Consider the following 17,163-nt stretch of genomic DNA (forward strand, 5'->3'; position numbering starts at 1 on the left):
GATACGACAATAGAGCAATTTTGTGTATAATATAGTTTCTTATAAGGCAAGTTAGGAGTAAAAAATATATATATATATATATAATGATTTTATTTATGAAGACCCAGTAGCTGGTTTTAGATGGACATCTCTTCTTGGTCGGCTCAAAAACGTTTCATTCTTGCCTTCAGCAGAACGGGACATGAAACGAACACGTTTATATTTCACACAGTATACAAATATATTACTTTTTGGTCTATCTATACGACCAGTATGACCCACTTGAATTGCACATTTTCTGTGAGCGTATTGTTGTTTAGTCTGGGTCGCTAAGTAACGACACAGTACCATAACAGAACTAGCTACTAAGAAAGACAGCAGAGAACAATGGTAACAACTATTCAAGACGAAGGCCTGGCACTCGCATATCGTGCCGCACGGAACACACTGCGTAAAAATACGCATCGGTCTATTGCGGTCGTCTGCTTGTCCGCGATCACAGTATTTATAAAAGCAGCGCTCGTGCCTTAGCAATATGCATAACAATATATTTGTCGTACATCAAATTTACTTGCGTTTACGATGGAATCATCGTTATTTTCTAAGCGAGAAAAGTGTCGGCTGTCGTATGATTGGCAGGGTGCTAACAACAACGATAACGGCTGGTAGTACGGCCATCTATGGCCGCTCACATCGTATAATAGCGGACGGCCAAAGTGTTCGCTCGTGGTTAAAACGCAATAGAAAAGGGAAAGAAAAAAAGCTACGTAGAATAGATTCATCGAAAATGAACAAGTATGTATACATCTTCAGCACAACGAGAAGGCGGCTGTCGATTCATTACCGTATCGTTATACGCGCGATGTAACAATGTCGCAGACCGCTGTCAAAAGGCCAAACATAAAAGGCAGACAAATAGATCCCTGCAATGAACACGTGATAAACAGGCCTATCAGAACAGGTTAACGAGCAAATTGTACGAGTTTAGTGGTGATTCATGAATCATTAGGGATACGACGTATTCCAATAGCGAAAATACATCCTATACAGGTTCAGTGTGTTACATAACATTAACTGGTAGGGACATAAAAAGTTGCCATTTAGGAGATCAGAAGGTATTGAAATACGAAGTTCTGTGTATGACATTTTTCCGAGGCAAGCATATCCAGTTATCACATAATTGCAGGCATAAAGTTTGCTTTTTTTTTTTTGCTACCAACACTGCTAGCTGAATAAGCTGACGACCAGTCTGTGTCTTGCTAGGTCATCGAACATTTTGCCAATGCCCGTAATGAAAGATACATTTACCAGGTAACTGCTTCAAAAAAAAGAATATTCCTGATAATTTAAGACCACAATATACCTATATGTGGAGTAAGTGAAATGTGCCACCTCGTGTCCTCGCATAACTATGACGAGCGAAACACATCAATATGTGTTTTCGATCTATTAAATTATTTTTGATTGAAAAATAGACAGCTAATAACAAAAATGTCTTCCCACGCTTTTGTTACCGGTGTCGATCTTCGTTTCGGGAAAGCTTGCTTTTCTACCATTACCAAACGGTAGCTAAATATATGCTGCCCGGTTGTAATGTCTACAAACCTTCTGATTAGAACTTATTCCACTTTCTCCTACTCTTCAGAGTAACGACAATGAACCTGTGATGTTTCATTGTATACAGACACTCATAATACTCAGTCATAAGTTGTCTAGCTTGTGCGCGCATTTTCGATCGGTATTCTATCCCATATTCTGGCAAAGAACTACGGTTGCTAGTAATTCTCAGATTATTTCCAATATGGCGCTTTCATATAATTCCATGAACTTACGTAATATGAAGCTATTAATAATCAATGCATTACAAAGTATTTAAAAATAATCTACATAATGGCCTGGTGTGTTATCGGTTCTGTCCATGAAAAGGGTCTGCAAAAAAATGGCAACAAAGTATAGTCTGTTTTTCCTTGTTAATCCATGTAGCTACGATATAACTTAGTTGCCAATGGTACCGCAGGCTGTTAAAACATAAAAACAAATTCATCATTAATGTCCTTTTTCAATGACGGTCCTTTTACGCATGGACGTCGTTCGACGGCAAGGAACAGCGTATCAGTGATCGATACAGGAATCTATTTGCTTCTAGTCGATGAGACGTTCGTCTCGTCTGGTTTAGCCAACGCGAGACGGAGATTGGATGATGGATGGTCAAACGGTGCACTTCGAAGGTGCACAAGGGTATATTTCAGCTCGAAGGTTTCTATGTTTTGAGATAGGTTTTTGGTTCAAATGGTTCTAGTTGTATTTTTTTCGTCTGCTTACACCATCTATTTTTCGCTATTTTTTTTAAATTATTAGCTTGGTCCATCCGATGATATTCAGTCGAATCATCTCGTTTGATCATGGACGCATCTTGATAATGATACTCTGTATGGTCACACGTGATAATTAATAGGTGCTCAAAGGGAGAATTGCTAATCACTTTGATCGGCAATACGACTTTTCGCCGCCTTTTGTACGGTAAGAGGAAAGGTAAACAGTCTGATCACTCTCTCACACAAAGGAAAAAAGATTATTAAGGCGTCGAATTGAATCGAACATATACACGAACATAAACATATGCTAACAGAGATGAGAATCGCGCAGAGAAAAGTCCACTTGAAATTGCCGTATTTGATTGACGCTTGAAGCAGATGGTGTAACTGAAAATCATCATTGAGCGGCCGTTCATGTGGCCTTCTCCCTGCTGTTCTACATTCTATATTTTCTATTTCTACAAAGGTCCTTGTTTTTCAGCAGTAGTCAATCGCAACGCTGTATTGTTTTTCGAGGAAACGGAAAACGATTTAGCTGCAATAATGTCTGTATTTTATCGCCGAAGAAGATTAGATCCTATGAAAGCGACAGGGAAGACGAAACTGAACGAAGTAGAAGACGAAAAAGAAAAGAGAAAACAGCTATGAATAACTCCGGGTCATCCTGAAGGTTTACACCCGAACTTCTCCCCTTCCGCGTGTACGAACGTCTTTAGTTGTGAAGCGCGAGTGCACCTCGACACTCACTTGCTGCTCGTCCATATTCTTTTTAGCGCACCAACTTCCCGCTACTACCGGCTCCACCTTCGGCTGGCCCCGATGTCGCACTGGCCACTTGGCCCTCCACTAGACACAATGTGCTGAATACGACCTGCCTTTTATTTCTCTGTTCTGATTTACATATGCGCGAGAGAGGTCTGTTCATCGAGGTGCAAGGGCGTAAGGGCACAGAGTACAGTCGGATTGGATGCGAAATAGGTTGTCGTCGTTATACATGCCAGGGGGTTCCTTTGCCAGTGGTAGTTTGTCAGTGATGGTGGGGCTGAATGCCAATACAACGGCGACGTAGGAAAGTGTACCTACAATGCGCACACAGGAGCTGTCGCAGCCGCAGAACTTACGCATGCTACATACGCTCGTCCGGACCGTACTGTGAGCACGGGCTGTTACCATTTGAAGAGGTATACCGTGGCAGGCTCGCAGTCTGCACACATACACGCGAACACTTCGCAAATTGCCACTGGCCTTCTTCTTAGAACGGGGGCAAGGGAGAGTCGTCGCTGTCGTTGTGGCGGTCGTTGTAGCGGCGTTGAGCCGTCTAAGAAATGTCTTGGTCTTCTTAATGCTGTCCTGCGTCCTTGTGCAGTGATCGCGCTATCACCGGGGTGAGGCGGTCTTCCTCGACGCGTCCTATCCTGCCCTTCGTTCTTGTCTGAACCAAGCTGTGTCTCACCCATTGCACGAGACTGGGTCCCCTGTACGCGTGCCTGTTTGAGCAAGCGAACAACTACGCCTCCAAGGAAGGAGAGAAACAAGATGCAAAAAAAAAAAGAAAAAGGCCCTTGGTCGGTAAGCCCCGTTTATATTCGAACGGCAGACAACGAACGAACGGTAAAAAGCGATGAGACGGGGGAAAAGCTGGGGAGAGGGCTGTTATTGTGGTCTGGTTTGTCTGATGCGCTTGCTCTTCGGGCCGACGCTGCTGCTGAAAGCTACGTGACCATGTTATATATAATTGGACACGCTGCCATTCCTGCACCACGTTGCTGTTAGTGATGTTGATGGCGTTGCTGGGGCAGCATGCCAGTGGAAGCTGTGACTGCATGGTGGGTGTCTGACAGCTAAGGAAGCACGCACATTCCCTAGCGGCGACGAATAGCGGCTGCTACGACGGTGACGGCTGCTTTGACGAGCACTCGGCTTTCTGCTGGCGACGGCTGAGCTTGTCAGCCCAGTGTCAATGTTGAATCGAGAGCCAAGAGCAGCAGCGCCTGGTATAACAGACGCACAGCATAGCGTTCTTATACAGCAATGGTTGTTCCTACGTTCGAACAGTTATATTATACTGTTTGCATTCTGAGACGGACCGGAATGGGGGGCCGAAAACTGCGAAAGCAACAACGATACTACATCTACGGATACACAGAGGCATACCGTGGCGACGTTGATGGTGGCGCTGGTATTGCATAAAGTGCTTACCAGTATTGTCCAGAGCTTTTGGGTCGTCGTTGTCGGCGCTGTTATATTTGCCCCTACAGTCAACTTCTCGGCTGCTGTTGTTGTTGTTGTTGTTTCAGAGTAATTCTTGCTACTGCTGCTGTTACTACTGTCTTCGGCGTCGCGTTGCTGCTCTGCGACGTGCTGTTCCTAGTCGACAATGAGACCAACGTCGGCAAACGGTGCACGGCTGACGCTGCTGTTCAATAAGGCGCCAGCCTAGCAACACGACAATACTAAATCAACAAGACAGCGCCAACGACATACAGTCTGATTTATACAGCAACCACAGTAAGGAACAAGAACCTAAATACAACACCGCAATGCCAATGTCATTGTTAAATGGTGCAACACGAACAGAGCGTAGCCGGTGGCGGCGTCGTCGTCCTTCGCTGAAAAGAAAGTATCTAACCTAACGCCAGCCGCCATTTACCGGCTGACTTCGACACCGATGCGAGTAGTTGACAAGGCTGTTTCGTGCTACTAGCCAGCTCTCTAAAGCAAACTGCCGTTGATAAAAAGCTACTAGCTGTTCCTAGTCTCTTTCAGGATGGGACGCAGTATCACGAGTCGAAAAGTTGGAAAGCAAAAGATACAAGCTCGAACGACTCATTATGTTTGTCACTTTTTCTTCGCATAATGTTTATATTAGACCGTTTAATGTACACCGTTTTTCCTGCAGCGCTTCGCTGAGTATATGAGCCATGGCGACAGAGAAAATATTGAGAGTGACGTGCGCCTGGCATTAGCTCTTACTAGCTCCAATAAATTATAGTAGCGGACGACAGTACACAGTACCGTTTCACATAATACTTAATAATAATAATAATAGTTAGGCATGTTAATTAGGCGTGCGTTATCGGTTTCATGCTATGTACCGTAGTCGTATGACCATGCAACTGAATAGAAAGTGTTCAATTTATGTTTGAGATTTATCGTACACGTTATAGTATGCAACCCGCGACGTCGATTGCATTGGGTTCAGTCGATCTGGTTTTGTACGGACGCACACATACAAACCTAAAATACTCGTAAACCAGGGAGGGCTTTTGTCCAGCTCCACCAACGGATAAAACAGCTCTCACCGTCAGGAAAAAATCATTTACCACCGCGTTCATCGAAGCTATCTGCATGGCAACCGGCGGAGTTCCACGAAACGAGCCTTATTTTAACCATACCGATTTCGTAAATTCATACACTCCAGGTCGTAGTAGCAGCGCTGACGTATGCTATCTCTATACGCCGTGCATTCATTATTGATTAAGTTATCGTTACGGGCCGGCCTGTTGCTACGAGATTGCGTGGCGATAGGGTGAAATTTGTGAAAGGCGGTGTCCATCGGTTTTTTCGGCTCGGAACATTTGCGTGCTATTGGCCAAACCCACCGTAGACCTGCCTGCTCGCCCATAAGTCTGCCGATTCCCGATGGTATTCAATACAGCGTCTGTTTAGTGCGCCCTTTTATCTAATGTTCGGTTGATTCTGTCCGGTGTTTTTACGGTCGTGAACCGTCAATCGGTGAAAGCTGTTGTTTTTTGCTGCTGCTGCTGCCGCCGTGTGCCTGTGTCTCTTCAGATGTTTCTTGCTTCGCACTTTTCTTCGCGGGCCCACTATCTCAGATCAGGCCCCCCTGCCCCCTTGTTTAATCTGATAGAACGAAACGCTTCTTATCTCTAATGGAGGACGCTTGCTATTAAACGACGCGGCCGATAATAACGGCAACAGTATCAACAACAAAGGTGTCAGTTGCTTTAGTCGTCTAGATCGTCGGCGTTTTGCTGTTTTTTTCTGGCTCGTGATGACACGCTGACACAACGCCGAAGCTAATACTGTTATCTGCCGTGCAAATTCATCATATCTGCGCTAGTGTCCTCATACCGTTAGAGTACAAAAGCCAAACTGCCGAGTAGTCGAGTGCGGGAAACAGGGACATTTCAAATAAAACCAAAAAAAATTCTATTATGGTACATGCTGTTCCCTTAAATATACCAGTGCATCACCACTATGTAACCGGTATCACAACAAGAGGGTGCCACCTGTTGTTGTGTTGGCGGTTGTAATAATGAAAATATACTTTGAAACGAAAATCGACAGAAAGCTTCGTTTCGTAATTCGAATTCGAGTTCGTAAAGCTCATAATTATTATTATTATTATGTGTATTATAGTTTATCATGAAATTATATGTCTGTATCTGCACACATATATATGTGTGTATATATATATACATAGCCGTGAAGAGCCTCGCTAGTGAATGCGTGAATTCACTAACAAGATAATAGGACGATGAAGACGGACGAACCGATTATCTGTCCGTTAGCTTAAGAAAGCCTGCTTAAAACTTTTAATGTCAATTATATAGTTGTCTGGTTTTCTTAACATAGTTACGAGTACGACATACTGATAGTTTCCGACCGGAGCCAATCTGGATTTGTATCACGAAGCGTATAACAGCGGCACTGATAAAACGAAAGATCTCTTTTTTTGTTATTTGAAATGACCCCATTCTGATATGACCCTAAAAATGACTACGCAACATGACAGAGAGGAAATAATATAAGGAGGAATAACATACATATATATATATATATATATACAAAGATTCTGATTATACGGTATATGTTTATCATGAATTCATCATTGTTCTGTATATATCTCTGTATATAATCGTAACGTGAAGAAACATACTTTTTATTCTCTCAGCAGCAAAGCTTCGTACCTGATCACGCTACGAAACGTTGTATCTTATCGTTTGTGCTTATATTAACAAGTAATATTAATATATGTTATGGTTATCGACCGAAGGACGCAATGCACGTAGCCATTAATAACGTCGATCAGGACATCGGTCCCTTCAAGCATTATGGATTCGAACTTATCGGCGTTCAGATATGCAGCGTTTTTCCCTTTCATGTTTGTTCGTTCAACACCTTAATGATCTGATGTTTCACCTAAATTAGAAAAACACTCAGAACCTTTGAGAAAATAGCAAACGTAGGTTTACATACTATTGCCAGAGGCGAACTTCTCCGAACTCAGCTTAAATATACAGCTTTACTGTACTGTAATTGGAAAACGTTTCTGCTCTAATCGTGGCCAAAAGTCTTTTCCATCAAGGTTTTTGATATATTGATGTATATACAGAGTGAATAAAGGTTACGGAACGATGATCTTCGAGGAATAATGAACTGTGGAGCACAGAGCTCCGAGTCCGAGCGATCATTGCTTATTCTTCACAACGTTACATTGTTGGTATCATCAAATCGTCTGTAAACAGAGCGGCGCTTAGGGCTATTCAGTTTTTGCGGCTCTCTGAAGTCGTCGTCGTCGTTGTTGCTACTTCCAGAATCAATGACCTCAGTGTGAGGTAATTTCCCTCGCTCGAGTTACGTGAGCCATCGTTACGCTGGTCGGCTGTTGTTGTCAGATCTGCTATTGCTACTAATACCGCTGCGGTCAGCATCAATGACACACTTGGTCGTATTTAGTTTTTGATACAGTGATATACGGTGCGGGCACTGCCATTCACGTAACGCGATACGACAGGCAATTGATATATATATGCGAGCACATGTTCCGTGATATATATATATGCGCGTTAGCTATATAGTTAGCTGAGGAAATGCGTACTTTGCTCGAAGACGTTTCAACTATCCGATTGCGAATGAAATGTATCAAAGGCGGTTGTTTTCATAGAATGATTTCAAAGTCAGGAGAGCTTGGTATGGATCAATTCATATTGTATGTATTTAGTTGCCCCCAGCAACAACGACAACACCGCCCATTTTCGCCTGGAACTCATCTATTTCTGTTGTTCCTTGAAGATGATATTTATATTGATCCTTTAGAAATTGTTATAATTAGATGAGAATCGTTTCAACTCGCATAAAAATGCATGATATACACACACAGAGTGTAATATACGCTGTTTATAATAACCATACATAACTTTTCGCTTGTTCTGTTATCATCGTGGTGGCGTGTGACGATTTCTGCATAATTTACTAAGTACATGCCGAACGTGTGGACTGACTCGAACAGCGGTAAGCTGTTCGATTATTTCTATATGAGTCAGCTCTCTATTTTACTATACTTGCGTTTGTTCGGTTTATTCATTGTTTGTTACGTCGTCGTTGCTGCTGTTGGTGACGCTACTTTTTAATGATGCCGACTGGACGTTATAGACTTGTGAGTCCTGCCGCTCCTGCCATCGGGTGAGGACCAGACTGACGAAGAAGCCACAACGGCTGATAGTAGCAGCAACGGCAGTAATTGTTTTATACTGACCAACGGATGACATACAAGTTATTTCTTCTGATATAAACTGCTATGCCTTTTCCATAGCCACAAATCCCAACTATCTTTCTGTTTCTCTCTTGCAAACTACATTGTTGAATACGCCACTTTCAATGTCATATTAGAGGACAAAACGGAATGTGAAGTGATCATTCCGTTAAAGCCTATAGGACTTATAAGAGTCCTTACCGCACGAGAGGTGAGGAAAGAGGATGTTTCATAGGGTAATCGGTAGAAAACGGTATAGAGCCAGCGATCGTCCTTGTTACCTCGTATAGCGAGCATCTATACATATTGAACTTGAGAGATAAGCCCCACTGAGTGGAGATTGCCCCCTTCCAATTATTTCTTTCGTCACGAGTACCGCCACGAGCTAGATTGCCACAACAGTAGATAAGGGAAGGGAAGCGTAGGCGACGACGGCGGCTGCGGTGGCAGCAGTCGTGAACGCGCAGCAAAGCAGGTGGGCAGCGCTGGAATAATTTATAGCCTGGCGTTCCGCTGTTGGATTTTACTAACGGGTGGAGCTCTGCAGACGGGCCCCGTAGGCGCCTGCTGTTATCGTAGCGGACACCTGTGTCGTAGTAGCCACACATTTCTCTTGTTTGTGCGCTTGATCTCTATTACACAAATACTCTCTCGCTTCCGTAAACTGATCCCACACGTGCATAGGTTTCACCGTGACGCAGACGACGAGGTCGTGTCTGTTCCGAGAGGGAGGGGCTGCCCGGACAGCTTACAACGTTGGCAACACTCGGGCGAGGCAAAGACGACGATGAGATCTATAACACGCTGACGAGCCTCTTTTTCTATTACCGTAGTTGATCAGTGAATAGAAGTTTACCAGCTGAGCTTTACAACATGAGTAGCTGCGGCGGCTCCGAGAAACGAGCGCGGTAATTTCGTCTGCTCAAATGGGCGCTTTTTCGCTGTTTTTTTTCTTTGCACAACTTTTCACTTCTGTTGATGAGGTGTGGCGTTGGAGTTCCTGTCGTTACTAGCACTTAATGTGTGCGATCGGCATTTACAATATATTTACATAAATATGAGAGCGCGTTTCATTATCATTATGAATATACTTTTCGCGTTTTGTCAGGCAATGTAAGAGTTCGAGCACTTTCTAGTGAAAAAAGTTGCCAAAATGAAATCGACGCCTCACGTGATAGTAGCTATCATTATTAGTGATATTCTAGTAGACTGTTGTTCATGCCTGCTTCAGGATCGCCAGAGAACGATGGCAGTCATTTTTGCCTGCCTTATAGTCAAAGCTTGAAGGTTAAGCGAAGCCAGGCGGACACAAATGGGTATCGGCAGAACGACATGTCGATACAGAATGACCACTACCCAAACAGCAATGCAAGGGTCTGATCGGCCAACGGCGAGGGAACAATGGACAGACAGCAAAATGTGAACCAGCCGTCGGTCGACACTGGAGGTTTACGCGAAAAAATGTAGATCTGGGAAAAATAAAGAAAATGAAGAAGTAAATCAAACGCAAAAGACGATGATAAAGAGAGCAAATGGCAGAAGAAGAAGAAAAAAAAAACAAAACAAAATAAAGCTAGTGTTGTACAGCGCAATGGAGGAAAGAAGCGGTAGGTAGAGTGAATTCAGGTGGTGGCGACTCCGGCAACGGCAGTGGCGGCGGCGGCGGCAGCAGCGCCGCTGCCGCTGCGCTGAACAGTATTGTGGTCCTACGCTTAATAGCGTGATGCACGCAAACGAGCGTCAGCCACAAAGTACAGATAGCAGTAGTACCGATAGTCGAAGGCTAAAACGGGGCTGGCTGACGAGTCCACAGGCGGAGGTCAACTGACAGACTGTGGAAAAAGTAGACATAAGAAAATAAGAGATGAGAAAAATAGATATACATAATAAATATATCCTACTCTAGCGCAAGACTTTTTCCTGGGAACACGAAACCTTAATCAGATCGTACGACCGGGAAGTGCATGCTGCAGCTAGGGCTTCATCATCAAACGCAGCAGCACCAACAGGATGAGAGCGGGCAGCCCGGTCTCGAGGTAAAAACGTCAACATCATTAGTAAAAGGTAGTTATCAGCCAATAGAAAACTAACGAATACTCTGTGCTCTAAGAAAATCGTTTATCTACTATAACCTGATTAGGTTTCCTGCATATGAACGAGCTCAAAATCACTTTAAATTTATCGCTAAGTATTCCCGTGGTTAACGCAATAGAGTGGTACCAGCAGTTTGTTTTACGATTTTTACAGCTCCTAAATGCAAGGTAAAATAATTTTTAAATTAAAAATAACAGTTAGCATGGTACTTATTTATGTTAGTGTCTTTTCAACTCCTGCGGAAGGAAGATTTGCTGAGAGCTCGTTAGCGCTTTGGTAATGATAATAATGTTATCTCGATCTTCATTAAATTCACAATTTGACAAAAAACGAATTCAATTTTGATTTCTACGTTGTTTTTATCTCGTTCTATAGATACTGGAATAACAAAACCTTCAAGAAAATCGGGAAAAAAATGTACATTTTAAAGAAGGCATTGCGCTTAATATACTTACTATCAGCAGAATTTTCTCAAAAGTCATTTCATTACTTAAACCACTCTTGAAGGCTACCTTGAGTTGCTGATCAGCTGTGGTGGCCTATAAGAATTGTATGTGGCTGTAAAAGTACGTATGCATCATCATAACATGGACGATATAAGTAATACTGTCTTATTCAGTGGTACGTCATTTTCGAAAATAAATTATTTCCATTGCAAATTGTTTTATTGAAGGATAAAACGCTGTTATCGCCACAGAGCAGTTTAGAATTAAATGCCCCATCTCAGATTGGCATAATGATTTTGTCCTGAATTTGTCTGGCCCAAATGTTTAGTTGGCCTGCTTTGAATCAGCCACTGAGGCACGCTTTAGGGTGAGCTACAATCTGTCCTGCTTGCAGGCTTATAGTAAGATTTCGCCTAGCCTCCTTCTCCCCAAAATTCACCTACAACGGACATTCAGTCCCATGTATTAAGTCTGTCCCTGGGACAGATCTTTTTCTGTCGTAAGGTTGTATAGCTTGGCAGTTTCCTCGTCTGTTTCACTTAATGTAGAATCCTCTACGTTGCCAACGCCTTGATAGATTCGTCGCTAGAACCTGGGTTGCCTATCGTCCCCCTGTAGCTGCTCGGCGGCCAGGAATCCTCGTTTGTCCTTTCACCCGTCCGTTGTTGACTTCTCTGACAAAATAATTAGAAACGACGTTTCGGCGCCTTTTCCAAAGGCAACCACCCACTCTTCAAAACACTGTGCTCTTTCTTGTCGCCGCCTTCAGGACAGCTACAAGCACGCCGATGCATGATGCATTACAGTGGCGTTAACACTCGTCACCATTTCCCTCTCGTCCCTCATTTCAAACCGGTGATATAATGCTTGCCTTCTAGTCCACTGGACTTCCTAGCAGCCTAACAAACACACACACACACACATACAATTACCTCCTTTCCTCCTACATAAATACACGCGGGCACGTCATCTAATGTCATCTGCTTATCGTCGTTAAAAGCCTGTTCTCTTTATAGCCCCTCCAGGACCGCTTCGATCTGAATCTGACTACTGCCAGCACTACAAGCAGTATTACTGCTAGTTCTGCTACTCATATACTCCTTTTACGCGTGTACTACGATCATTTATCAGGTATCTCATTAGGCTCGTCACAGCTACATAGGAGCGCGTATATATACCTAGTGCAGTTCGCTCGAGCGGCGAACTGATGAGCGCCTTCGTGTTTTCATTCTGTGACTGTCACCTCTACTGCTACGGCTAATTTATTTATAAGCGCTTAGAGCATTTATATTAGTAATAGCACGGGATAAAAATAATAAAATGAAGTAGAATATCTTGGTAGCATGACATAATCGAGAAGTCATCCAGCCAAGCTGTAGACAGAAGCTCCTCATAATTATTAATCAAGCTTGTCTCCTTGAGTACCTGATGGCAGGTCAATCCTCAATAAAGTGTACAACGCGTTTAATCTTCATAAAGCATGTCGTCAACTTTTTTCTGTGCTTATCGTAGGCGCTGTTGGCTATTAAACGGCGGTGGTCACGAGAAACACCTATCCGCATAAGGCACACCTAACAGGTGACGCACTCAATGTCACTTTAATATACTATTTCTTACTCTCTTTCTCTCCCGTCGGTTCTTTGGACCTATCTGAACAAAATGTCCATCATCGCCGGCGCTGACGTTATCACAGCGGAACTGCCATTCAACTGTGGCGGGACTAAACGGTCTTTCCGACATGTTAGTCGCTTTGTCGAACCTCGATCGTCTGTCCCTCTTCGCACGTACCGTTTAAACGTATACAGACTGTTGTCGCATCGTCTGATATGTTTAAACAATAAGGCAACATTCACGAATTGGCCGCCGCTAAGCTGTGAATGTTTAAAGGAGGCAGCTTAGTGGCGGCAGATTGATGCAGGAAACATCTAAGAATACTATTTGTATTAATTTTCATTGATATTCAGCACACTTCGCGCTCTAGTTTATCTCATATATGAGAATGTTTAGTGATTGCATAGTAGGCTGCGTTATAAGAAAGGAAGGAGAACTGCGGTAATTCTACAAGAGTGTGTTGGGGTTACATTTGCTGGGGTGAAACTTGCCTTTCCCTTTTTTCATTGTCGTCAAACACCTTCAAGAGATGGTCACATCGCCATTGTCGGCATGTTTTTCGGTGTAAGAGATCATACGCGGAACAGAAAGTTATTGAACGCGTCGTTTACACACTATTGCTCTATTAAATAGTGCTTAAACTGGCCCGCATTGCCGACGAGAGTTCTGTTCGTAGACACAACCGTTAAATAGATGACCTTCTAGTAGAGGGAACAAGATTTCTGTAACGTTTAACTGAGTTAATCGATACCATTATGGCTTCGAACTCGAAGAACGATCGTTTAATATAACAATTATTTGTTAGTGAAACGCTTGCTTACCTTTTGATACTTTCATAGTCTCGTCTCGATTAAAAACTAACAGCTTCTTTAAATAGCACCATCAGCGTTGGGCACCCACGACTTTTGCTGCTGCTGCTAATTGAAGATATCAATAAGGCTTAATGAGAGCTAACAGTGGCCGACCAACAGACTACTATCGGATCCAGCTACGTTTTATTAAAATGTGAACTTTACGAATCTGCTAATAAATTCCATTCGTCCGTGGAGGGCCAAGAAGGACTACGCATTCTTTTCAAGCTATGACGGTACAGAGAATAGGCAAATACTGACTAGGTAGAGGTGGGCTGTCTTACCATAAATTGCCGCGATCACAGCCACTTCCGCTACCACTAACAGGGCCTTCCTTTGAGTGTTGTCCTCTCAGACGATTGCAATAACACGTAGATGCAGCAAATGCGTAGCGCGCGCGTCAATTTTCAAACGTGAAATCTAAGCTACATATTTCATGGCCATTGCCATTTGTGTTCAATGAGCTGTTCTAAAGAACCGACACGCTGTTGTAAATGGGGGCCGCCAGCACTGCCGTAGACGCTGCCACCCGTGTCTAGCGCGGGTATCGCTCGATTTCTTGCTTTTTTGTATATATATATGTGTGTTAGATTTATGAGAACTTCGGCTGGTGTGTGCGTGTCTGCGTGAGTGCATCTCGAGTAGAGTATTTCATCTTCATTAGTTTCTATTTTGCTCTTTTCTTTTTTAGTGCTTTGCCAGTTGTCTGCCTCACTCTGTCCGCGCCTTAGATATCGAGCCAGCCAATCGTAGCGGTTCGAGAGGCTCTGTGTCCAGCCAATGATAATACGTTACGACGATCAACTACCTCCTGCTTAATACCTACAACAACAATCACTTGGCCGATGATTGTGACTCATAGTTGTGAAAAGGTATTGGTGCACAGATAATAGCCGGCCTTCAATAGTCCGATGACTTAGATCAAACTCAAAGCTATTGTCTGGTCGGTCAGTGATTGCGTTCATCTTCGCCCACAACATTCCAGTATGCACTGCTCGACTACGCCACAAAAGTTATAAAGCCTTTGGCAGCCACTTCCCTTAACGCCTGCTGCTCTCGCCCTTTTCCAGTCTACCTTTTACAGAAAGGCAAGTCGAAGTGAAGTTGATCGAACGACAAAAAACACGACGGGCAACACGAGAGACACACGCATGTATAACACTTCATTGGCATTCTCTCACCTGGATTCAACATGCGAATTCTCCCCGAAGTTATGCAGCGCGCGAATTTTTGAAAAAAAATATGCAACGAACAAATAATCAAGGTGCTTTTGATATGTGCGGACTTAGTTGCTCCAATGTATTTGTATATTATATCGAATTTGCTCTAATGCATGGGTAACTCCATTGAACAGATCTGTTATAATTGTAGTGTTGGTAAATAGATCAGATTAAATTTAAATTCGGTCATTGTTACTTCAATGTTCAGCGTATGATGAAGGCTTATTTCTGTTAGCCAAATTAATTGTTAGAAGCTCCTTTATCTATCTCACGATTTATTTCAACATTGGAACTCCATCAACATGCTTCTAGCGGTTTTCAGTCTATTTCTAACACGTTACACCGCACTATCATTACTGCAGTGCGATCATATACCTCGCTATATAATTCAACTATAATTATTCTGACATGCATGATGAACCGTCCCCTATGAAGTAGAGACGTGATTATTATCTTTATATTATAAAGCGGTCACTTCCTCCTTCTCTTTACGTATAGTTGTGTATGGAAAGCACAAAAAATAATGAAAAGCGGAACTAATTCTGTCTGCAGTATAATCATAGGGCTGCGAGTGCGCGAAGGACTCCTTTCATCGTCTTGATTTTACATTTGTATAGAAATAAGTGTAAGTACATCCACATCGTACAGAGCCATCGCGAAGGGTACACGCACATACGCCGATATCCAAACACGGCCCATGTCCCCATGCAGACCCTTGGATGTAGATACTACGGCGGATCCTTTTTTTTACATTGATCCTGTCCTTCCCATATTTTTCCTCTCTCCCTCGCGCGGTTATCTATTCACCCAAGCAGACGATTTCGTGTTGTCGTATTTCACCGCTGTGCACACGACGATGGCGAAATGTGGAACGGACGAGCGTTGATCTCGCGACTAACTATAGCGTACAGGCGGTCGTAAGCCGCTTTCGGTCTGTTTCGGTCGTTGCAGTGGTGGATAAGTCTACAAGAAAGGACTCAAGATAGCTTTACTATTCGGCAGAAAGTGTCATTAAATGCCACATTAGAAAGTGCCTCTTCCTGATATTGTGGTACGCATAATTCACACGTTCTCTAATTTGACCGGATTTCGCATGGTCCTGCAGGAGATTCATGAGATCGAAGTGCTCTCTCGACGCTTCAATATTTTAATAGTAATGTGACTAGTTCATTGTGGGCGCAGACGCAATAGCCCACAATATAACCTCGAACACGTCGAATCGGTAGTTGATCTTCCTATACGATCTTATTTTACACATCAGCCTTTTTCCTTTTCTCTCGACTCACTCCTCGGTGAGAGTTGGAGCCACGAAGTCCCTTTCTGGGTTTGTTAGCGTGTTCCTTCCTATTTTTCTTAATTGCTGAAGGAACCATTGACTTTTTCCCATCCTATCTATCCATTTACAAAAGAAAACAATAGGGAAGCCCGAACGGCAATGAGAGTCCCGAAGCGGAATGGCAAAAGCAGGAAAAAAAAAAAAAGTATCGAAATATTTTTCCGGTGCATTGTAGCGAATTGAGATTAAGGCGAACACTGGCATTCTGGACAGGCCAAATTTGTCCGTCATCTCTGGGTTGTGTCCTGCTAGACGGCCGTATGTGTAGGTCTGTTGTCCTATCTTATCAGATTCCCAGTGTATCTCCCTCACCACCAAAACTACTACTACTACTACGAGTACTTCTATTGCTTCGTGGCACTCTCCTGCACTCGGCCTTCTAGGACACTGTCGCTGCCTCTGTCACCGCTCGCTCTTTGGCTCAATCGGTATCGTCTTCCATGACAGGGAGTAGCTGTGACGATGATAACAGCGATATCAACAAATTGTTGTTCAAATTTCGGCTACGGACGTACGATACGATTATGAACGATCTATCGGTCATTGCTTTCACAAAAGCTAGCTTTAAGGAGGACGGCAACAGCAGTTGATATGGACGAAGAACAAAATTTCGTTATCGTCATTGATGGCGGCATGCAGACATGCGGTTGATGGCTGTTGTGTGACGATAGGTAGTCGCTCATCGAAATGAGTGTCCGAGATAGACACGTGATACTATCAGAAGAAACTGCATTGTCCCGATAATAAAGTGCTGAGCTAGATGTTGTTATAGCTCGGCGGCTCATAGCGGTAGCGTCATGCGTGAAAACAGA

General features: G+C 43.4%; 1 protein-coding gene and 1 long non-coding RNA gene across 4 annotated transcripts in view; one reads left to right on the forward strand and one right to left on the reverse strand.

The window, feature by feature from the left end:
* The window catches only part of LOC111251588 (Krueppel-like factor 6), a 401,643-nt gene that overhangs the window by 184,920 nt on the left and 199,560 nt on the right, over positions 1 to 17,163 (forward strand). The gene's annotated exons all lie outside the window — the stretch shown is intronic.
* On the reverse strand, positions 70 to 15,813 carry LOC147755652 (uncharacterized). Its single transcript, XR_015327933.1, has 2 exons — positions 13,766 to 15,813; positions 70 to 902 (listed from the first exon to the last, which is right to left on the reverse strand). It is a non-coding gene; the product is annotated as an uncharacterized LOC147755652 (long non-coding RNA).

This window comes from Varroa destructor, unplaced genomic scaffold, assembly GCF_002443255.2.
Source record: "Varroa destructor unplaced genomic scaffold, Vdes_3.0 BEIS01000005.1, whole genome shotgun sequence".
NCBI lineage: Eukaryota > Metazoa > Arthropoda > Arachnida > Mesostigmata > Varroidae > Varroa > Varroa destructor.